We start from the raw sequence: 9,178 nt of genomic DNA on the forward strand, positions 1-9,178 counted from the left end.
TGAAATATAGAATTTCTCACCAACCTTATTTAGTCTTAGGATTTTTGATGTTGTGTTTTTATGAGTAATGAAACCTGTTAGTTGAAAGAAGGCTGTGACAAGGCAAAGGAATGTAGCTAAGACAAGAGCTGTTAGCCAAGAGCTTGCAAGAGTTATACAGCCTTGATAAATCTATCATTTTAGAGTATAGTTGCCAGGCTTATGGGTCGTAAAATACTCTTGTTGATGTCCCAGAGTTGATACAATTTGGAAAGGCTGGTATTAATCATATTCACAAGAAGCTGATTTATAACCCAATTTCTAAGTATGAGTAATTTCTAAGTCGGTATAATCAGTTATCTTCTTTTGTATCCAGATCTGCACTTGAAGCTGCTGTTTTACAGGCAAAAGTTCACTTGATGAGCAAAGAAACAGTTGAGGAGAGAGAGTTGCTTGTGTGATTCAGATGTTTAACAGTATCAAGTATCAGCTAATTCATTGCTGTAGTAGAACCCAGAACTCCAGTCTGTGTGCCAGGACACACTTCTGTGGTCAGTACTGAGTCAGAATTAATTCTTTATTTTTAATTTTGACATAATTGCAGACAAAGAAAAGTTGCAAGAATAGTATGAAGAATTCCTAGATACCCTTCAGTCAGTTTGCCAAATGTGAATACTTACCTCATTTACTTTCTTTCTCTCTAGTTATTTTTCCTGAACCATTTAAGAGTAAAGCTCCCTAAATATTTCAATGTTACCCCCCACCAAAAAACAAGGAATTTTCTTACATAACCACAGTGCAGTGTTCAAAATCAGGAAATTGATGTTGACATAATGCTGTTATCTAATTGATGGGCCTTACTGAGATTTTGTCATCTGTCCCAATTCTAATGTCCTATAGAAAAAATAAATCTGAGATTGTGTATAGCATTGGGTTCTCGTATCTCCTCAGACTTCTTTCATCTGGACCAATTCCTGAGTTTTTATGTTTTAGGTAATTGACATTTTTGAAGCTTCCAAGCCAGTTGTTTTGTAGACTGACCTCAATTTGGGCTCATCTGATGTTTTCTCATGATTAGATTTAGGTTAAGGCCTTTTAGCAGGACTACTCCAGAAGGAATGCCAAATTCTTGATGCATTGTATTAGGAGACCTGTGCTGTCCATTAGTCCAGATGTTCCCAAACTTTCTTGTTTTTGTTAGTTTTCTGTTTTAAGGAATTAAAGGATTTTTACAGTCATTATTTTCACTTGATTTCTCTTTTTAAATTCATTTTTGACTTAGTGAAGGTTACTCTTGATTTACAGTTTTATGAATTTTAACACATGTAGATTCATGTAGTCACCACAATCAAAATACAACAATTCTATCAACCCCCTCAAACCCCTAAAAATTCCCTTTGCTACCCCTTTGTTTTCACACCCTTCCCCCACCCTTAATTGCTGGCAACTTCTGATCTGTTCTCTGACCTTATGGTTTGCTTTTTCCAAAATATTTAAATGAAATCATATAGTATGCAGCCTTTTAAGTCTGGCTTTTTTCCCTTAGCATGGTGCACTTCAGATTCATCCAAGGTGTTATGTCTATCAAGAGTTTGTTCCTTTTTATTTTGAGTAATATTGCATTGTATGGATGTACCACGGTTTGTTATCCATTCCCCTGTTGAGGCACATTTAAATTTCCAGATTTTGATTAGGAGTACAGCTGCTGTGAACATTTCTGCACAGGTTTTCATTTTACTGAGGTAAAAAACTAGGGATGGATCTCATAATAAGTGTATATTTAACTTTATAAAAATCTGCCAGCCTGTTTTTCAAAGTGGTTTGTGCCATTTTGCTTTCCCACCAGCAGTGTGTGAATGTTTCAGTTACTCTGCATCCTCGCCACCACTTGGTGTTGTCAGTTTCTTTTTTAAGTCATCGTAATAGGTGGATGGTGGTTTTTTTTGTGGTTTTAGTTTGCATTTCCCTAATGGCTAATTATGTTGAACATGTTTTTATGTGCTTATTTGTTATCTGTGTATCTTCATTGGTAGAATGACTGTTCAAATCTTGTCTACTTTTAGAAATTGAGCTGGTTTTTTATTGTTAATTTTTTATTTTTTTATTGAGTTATTGATAGGTTACAATCTTGTGAAATTTCAATTGTACATTGTTTGTCAGTCATGTTGTAGGTGCACCACTTCACCCTTTGTGTCCACCCCCCACCCCACCTTTCCCCTGGTATCCACTAAACTGTTCTTGGTCCATAATTTTAAATTCCTCATATAAGTGGAGTCATACACAGATTATCTTTCTCTCGCTGGCTTATTTCACTTAACATAATTCTCTCAAGGTCCATCCATGTTATTGCAAATGGAATGATTTTGTTCTGTTTTGCAGCTGAGTAGTATTCCATTGTATATATGTACCACATCTTCTTTATCCATTTGTCTGTTGCTGGACACTTAGGTTGCTTCCATGTCTTGGCTATTGTAAACAGTGCTGCAATAAACATTGGGGTGCATAGGACTTTTGGGATTGCTGACTTCAAGCTCTTTGGATAAATACCCAGTAGTGGGATGGCTGGATCGTATGGTAGTTCTATTTTTAATTTTTTGAGGACTCTCCATACTGTTTTCCGTAGTGGCTGCACCAGTTTGCATTCCCACCAGCAGTGGATGAGGGTTCCTTTTTCTCCGCACCCTCTCCAACATTTGTTGCTATTAGTTTTAGGTATTTTTGTCATTCTAACGGGTGTAAGGTGATATCTTAGTGTAGTTTTGATTTGCATTTCCCTGGTGATCAGCGATGATGAGCATCTTTTCATGTGCCTATTGGCCATCAGTATATCTTCTTTGGAGAAATGTCTGTTCATGTCTCCAGCCCATTTTTTGATTGGGTTGTTTGATGATTTGTTGTTGAGTTGCGAGAGTTCTTTATATATTATGGATATTAAGCCTTTGTGAGATATATGACTTGCAAATATTTTTTCCCAGTTAGTGGATTGTTTTTTTGTTTCAATCCTATTTTCATTTGCCTTGAAGAAGCTCTTTAATCTGATGAAGTCCCATTTGTTTATTCTTTCTCTTGTTTCCCTTCTCTGAGAAGACATGGTGTCCGAAAAGATCCTTTTAATACTGATGTCAAAGAGTGTACTGCCTACGTTTTCTTCCAGAAGCCTTATGGTTTCAGGTCTTACCTTTAGGTCTTTAATCCATTTTGAGTTTATTTTGGTGAATGGTGAAAAAGAATGGTCAATTTTCATTCTTTTACATGTGGCTTTCCAGTTTTCCCAGCACCATTTGTTGAAAAGACTTTCTTTTCTCCATTATATGCCCTCAGCTCCTTTGTCAAAGATAAGCTGTCCATAGATGTGTGGTTTTATTTCTGCGCTTTCAATTCTGTTCCATTGATCTGTGCACCTGTTTTTGTACCAGTACCATGCTGTTTTGATTACTGTAGCTTTGTAGTATGTTTTGAAGTCAGGGATGGTGATGCCTCCCGTTTTGTTCTTTTTTCTCAGGATTGCTTTAGCAATTCGGGGTCTTTTGTTGCCCCATGTGAATTTTAGGATTCTTTGTTCTAATTCTGTAAAGAATGTCATTGGGATTCTGATTGGGATGGCGTTGAATCTGTAGATTGCTTTAGGTAGAACGGACATTTTAACTATGTTTATTCTTCCAATCCATGTACATGGAATGTCTTTCCATCTCCTTATGTCGTCATCCAGTTCTCTCAGAAAGACCTTGTAATTTTCATTATATAGGTCCTTCACTTCCTTAGTTAAATTTACCCCAAGGTATTTTATTCTTTTTGTTGTGATTGTGAATGGTATTGTATTCTTGAGTTCTTTTTCTGTTGGTTCATTACTGGAGTATAGAAATGCTACTGATTTATGCAAATTGATTTTATACCCTGCAACTTTGCTGTAGTTGTTGATTACTTCTAACAGTTTTCCAATGGATTCTTTGGGGTTTTCTATATATAAGATCATGTCGTCTGCAAACAGCGAGAGTTTCACTTCTTCTCTCCCTGTTTGGATTCCTTTTATTCCTTTTTCTTGCCTGATTGCTCTGGCCAGGACCTCCAGTACTATGTTAAATAAGAGTGGTGATAGAGGGCATCCTTGTCTCGTTCCTGTTTTCAGGGGGATGGGGTTCAGTTTTTGCCCATTGAGTATGATGTTGGCTGTGGGTTTGTCGTATATGGCCTTTATTATGTTGAGGTAGTTTCCTTCTATGCCCATTTTGTTCAGAGTTTTTATCATAAATGGCTGTTGGATCTTGTCAAATGCCTTCTCTGCATCTATTGAGATGATCATGTAGTTTTTATTCCTCAGTTTGTTGATGTGGTGTATCACGTTGATTGATTTGTGGATGTTGAACCATCCCTGTGTCCCTGGTATGAATCCCACCTGATCCTGATGTATGATTCTTTTGATGAATTGCTGAATTCTGGTTGCCAAAATTTTGTTTAGAATTTTTGCATCTATGTTCATCAGTGATAGTGGCCTGTAGTTCTCTTTTTTCGTGGTGTCCTTGTCAGGTTTTGGTATCAGTGTGATGTTGGCCTCATAGAATGTGTTAGGAAGTGTTCCATCTTCCCTAATTTTTTGGAATAGCTTGAAAAGGATAGGTATTAAATCCTCTCTGAAAGTTTGGTAGAATTCCCGAGGAAAGCCATCTGGTCTTGGAGTTTTATTCTTTGGGATGTTTCTGATTGCTGTTTCAATCTCTTTCCTTGTGATTGGTCTGTTCAAATTGTCTGCCTCTTCTTGAGTGAGCTTTGGGAGATTGTAGGAGTCCAAGAATTTATCCATTTCCTCTAGGTTATCCATTCTGTTGGCGTATAGTTTTTTGTAGTATTCTCTTATAATCTGTTGTATTTCTGCAGAGTCTGTTGTTATTTCTCCTCGCTCATTTCTGATTTTGTTTATTTGAGCTTTCTCCCTTTTTTTCTTTGTAAGTCTGGCTAGTGGTTTGTCAATTTTATTTATCTTCTCAAAAAACCAGCTCTTTGTCTCATTGATCCTTTCTACTGCCTTTTTCGTTTCAATAGTATTTATTTCTGCTCTGATTTTTATTCTCTCCTGCTGCTGACTTTGGGCTCATTTGTTCTTTTTTCTCTAATTCAGTTAGGTGTGCTTTAAGGTTGCTTATTTGGGATTTTTCTTGTTTGTTAAGATGTGCCTGTATTGCAATGAATTTTCCTCTTAATACAACTTTTGCTGTATCCCATATGAGTTGGTATGGCATGCTATCATTTTCATTTGTTTCCAGGTATTTTTTGATTTCTTCTTTAATTTCTTCAATGATCCATTGCTTGTTCAGTAGTGTGTTGTTTAGTCTCCACATCTTTGTGCCTTTCTCAGCTTTTTTCTTGTAATTAATTTCTAGCCTTATAGCACTATGATCTGAGAAGATGCTTGTTATTATTTCAATTTTTTTAAATTTGTAGAGGCTTGCCTTGTTTCCCAACATATGGTCTATCCTAGAGAATGTTCCATGTGCACTTGAGAAGAATGTGTATTCAGCTCCTTCAGGGTGGAGTGATCTATATATGTCTATTAAGGCCAATTGTTTTAGTTTTTCATTTAGCTCCACTATTTCCTTGTTGATTTTCTGTCTGGATGATCTGTCCATTGATGTGAGTGGGGTGTTGAGGTCCCCTACTATTATTGTGTTATTTTTAACATCTTCCTTTAGGTCTGTTAATAGTTGCTTTATGAATCTTGGTGCTCCTGTGTTGGGTGCATAGATATTTATAAGCGTTATTTCTTCTTGATGAAGTGTCCCTTTGATCATTATATATTGTCCCTCTGTGTCTCTCTTTACCTGTCTTATTTTGAAATCCACTTGGTCTGATATGAGAATTGCAACACCTGCCTTTTTTTGCTTGCTATTAGCTTGAAGTATTGTCCTCCACCCCTTCACCCTGATTCTGTGTTTGTCCTTGGGGCTGAGGTGTGTTTCCTGGAGGCAACAAATTGTTGGATCTTGTTCTTTAATCCATTTTGCCACTCTGTGTCTTTTTATTGGAGAGTTCAATCCATTCACATTGAGAGTGATTTGAGTGATTATTGATGCGTGTGGACTAAATGCTGTCAATCTGTTGCTCATTATCTTGTTTTCCTCTGTTTCTTTTCCTGTATGCTTTAGACTACCCATTTCTGCAATTTCTTATGCTGGGTTTCTTAGATTTTTCCTTATTTATGATTTGTGACTTTGTTCTGTACTTTATTTTAGTGTCTACCCTGAAGTTTGTATTTAGAATCTCATGTATAATATAGTCTATTCTCTGGTGGTCTCTTACCTACTTGACCAATACTGATTTAGACCCTTTGCTCTTCCCCTCCTAAATAATTATTTTCATTTTTTATTCCAACTCGTCTTATTCATTTGTAGTTATAGTGCTAAGATTGTCCTTGTTTTGGTAGTTTCCTTACCTTTACCCTAATGCTATTAATTGAATATTTGCTATCCTGTTCTGGTTCTATCCATCGGTCTCCCTAGTCTGTGGATTGTGTCCCCTTTCTCCCTTTTTTCTTTTTTCAAGCATGAGAGCCTTCTTGAGGATTTCTTGTAATGGAGGGCTTTTAGTTACAAATTCCCTTAACTTTTGTTTGTCTGGAAAAGATTTAATTTCTCCCTCATATCTGAAGGAAATTCTTGCTGGATAGAGTATTCTTGGCTGAAGGTTTTTATCCTTTAAAGCTTTGAATATATCACTCCATTCTCTCCTAGCTTGTAGGGTTTCTGTAGAGAAATCCGCTGACAGTCTGATAGAGGCTCCTTTATAGGTTATTCTCTTTTTTTTTCTTACTTCCCTGAGTATTCTTTCCTTATCATTCCTATTTGCCAACTGTACTACTACGTGCCTTGCAGTAGGTCTTTTTACATTGACAAATCTAGGAGATCTAAAACCCTCCTCTACACACATTTCTCCGTTGATCCCTAGATTTGGGAAGTTCTCTTCAATAATTTCGTTAAGCACACTTTCTGCTCCATTTTCCTTTTCCATATTCTCTGGAATTCCTATGATCCTTATGTTCTTACTCCTCATTGAATCCATTATCTCTCGGAGATTTACCTCATTTTTTTAAATTATTAGTTCTCTTTCTTTCTCTGTCTGGTGCCATTCAGCCTGTCTGTCCTTGATTATGCTAATTTTCTCCTCTATGTTGTCTACACGGGCATTCAGGGAATCCGTATTCTGTTTTATCTGGTCCATTGTGTTTTTCATCTCAAGTAATTCTGTTTGATTCTTCTTTATGATTTCAATCTCTTTTGTGAAGTAACTCCAGAACTCGGCTTGTTTCTCTATCTTTCTCTCTACCTCATTGAGTTTTTTGATTATAGCTGCTCTGAATTCATTATCACTTAGTTTACCTAATTCCAAGTCCTCAGGACTTAATTCTGTGTTTTTATTGTTTTCCTTCTGGTCTGGGGCTTTTATAAATTGCTGGATGGTAGAGGAGCGGTTTTTTCTCATGGTGGTAGAATTCAGTTGCAGTTACAGCCTGTCGCCACTAGATGGGGGTCGAGAGCGGCATGTTAGCTCTCCGCCTTGGGGCAAGATGGCTGCGCCCACTGGCTTCGCTGGGGGGGAGGGGCTGTTACTCACATGCGCCGGTCTGGGTTTAGATCAGTTCTGTTCTGTGGTCTCCCAAGGCCCTTGATTTATAGGGTCCCGACGGATGGAAGCTTTCCCCCCCACCAGCGGGTCTCCACTGAATCAGCAGCAGGAGTCCTGGATGATCCCCCCGTCGCACGGTCCCTCCCCTGCTCCTTCCCGACCCGCGCCGCAGCGATCGCAGACTCTAGGGGAGGGAGCGATGTTCTCTCCTACGTTCCAGCGCCTCTGAAGGTGTAAAGCTAGGTTTATGATCTCCTCCTTCTTGGTATTGTAGGTCTCTAACGAGCTGGCATTATGTTTATTCTCTGAAATTCAGTTCTTCTAATCTTTTGTTGTATTTTGGAGGGGAGAGAATCCCGGGTCAGCTCACCCCGCCATTTTGCTCTGCCCCCTCTCCTTATCGCCGTTAATTTTTTATTTTGATGTTCACATTAAATATTCAGTTTTAGTTCTTTGACTTGATACATTTTGAAAGAACTGCCTTATTGCCTAGGGTGAAACAAGATCTCTGTAGTGTTTAAAAATTATTAGGAGTGAGTTTGGGAGCCACTGTGTTTCTGTAGCAATGCAGCTTGCATTGTTTTATCTGATGGAGATTTTGTTTTTGGTGGCGTTAGCGCTTGTCACACATTTTTCTTTTGACTCAGTTTCACATTAATGTGGGTATCTATGACCCTCTTCATAGCGCTGTTGTGAAGTACTGCAGGATAATGTATGCACTAGCAATAGTTGATGAAGTGCTGAACAAGTGCTTGTTGTAGGGAAGCTGTGTTACACAGAAATAAAGGCATGTGTTGGAGCCTGCTTACCTGCCACCTGTTAGCTGTGTGACTTAAACTTCTCTGAATGTCTGTTTCCTCATCTTTTAGAAAGGAGGAGCACTGTTCACTACAGAGTATTGCTAACATTCTTAGCATAGTCAGTGTGCAACAGATTGTAATTATTCAATAAATAGTATCGGCTTTTAAAATATAATCATAGTTCCAGTGTTTAGTATTTAAACAAGTTGAAAAAAAAGCCCTGTATGCGTATACTTTTTAGAGCATCAAAGCGTTTATTGTAGATAATGTGTATGTTGCAGAGAACTAAAAATTCAAAAGCATAAATTACCTATATTCCCACTATAGGGAGATTATCACTTAACATTTTGGTATTTTTTTCTTTTTTAATAGACTTTCTTTTTTAATAGTTTTAGATCTTCAGAAAAATCAGAAAGATAGTATAGCGAGTTGCCATATATGCCACACTTCTATTCTTATAATAATATATATAATATAATATAATAATACCATATATAATTATATATAATTACAATAGCTGCTTCTATTATTAACATTTTACATCAATATGATACATTTTTTATGCTTAAAGAGCCAGTATTGATATATTATTAACTAAAGTCAATAGTTTATTTAGGTTTCCTTAGTTCTCATCGAATGTTATTTTTCTTTTCCAGGATACCACGTTACATTTATTTGTCATGTTTCCTTAGGCTCCTCTTGGCAGTTGGCAATTTCTACACCTTTTCTTGTTTTTGATGACCTTAACAGTTTTGAGGATTACTGTTCAGGTGTTTTGTAGGATG

The sequence above is a fragment of the Equus caballus genome, chromosome 19 (assembly GCF_041296265.1).
Source record: "Equus caballus isolate H_3958 breed thoroughbred chromosome 19, TB-T2T, whole genome shotgun sequence".
Classification (NCBI taxonomy): Eukaryota; Metazoa; Chordata; class Mammalia; order Perissodactyla; family Equidae; genus Equus; species Equus caballus.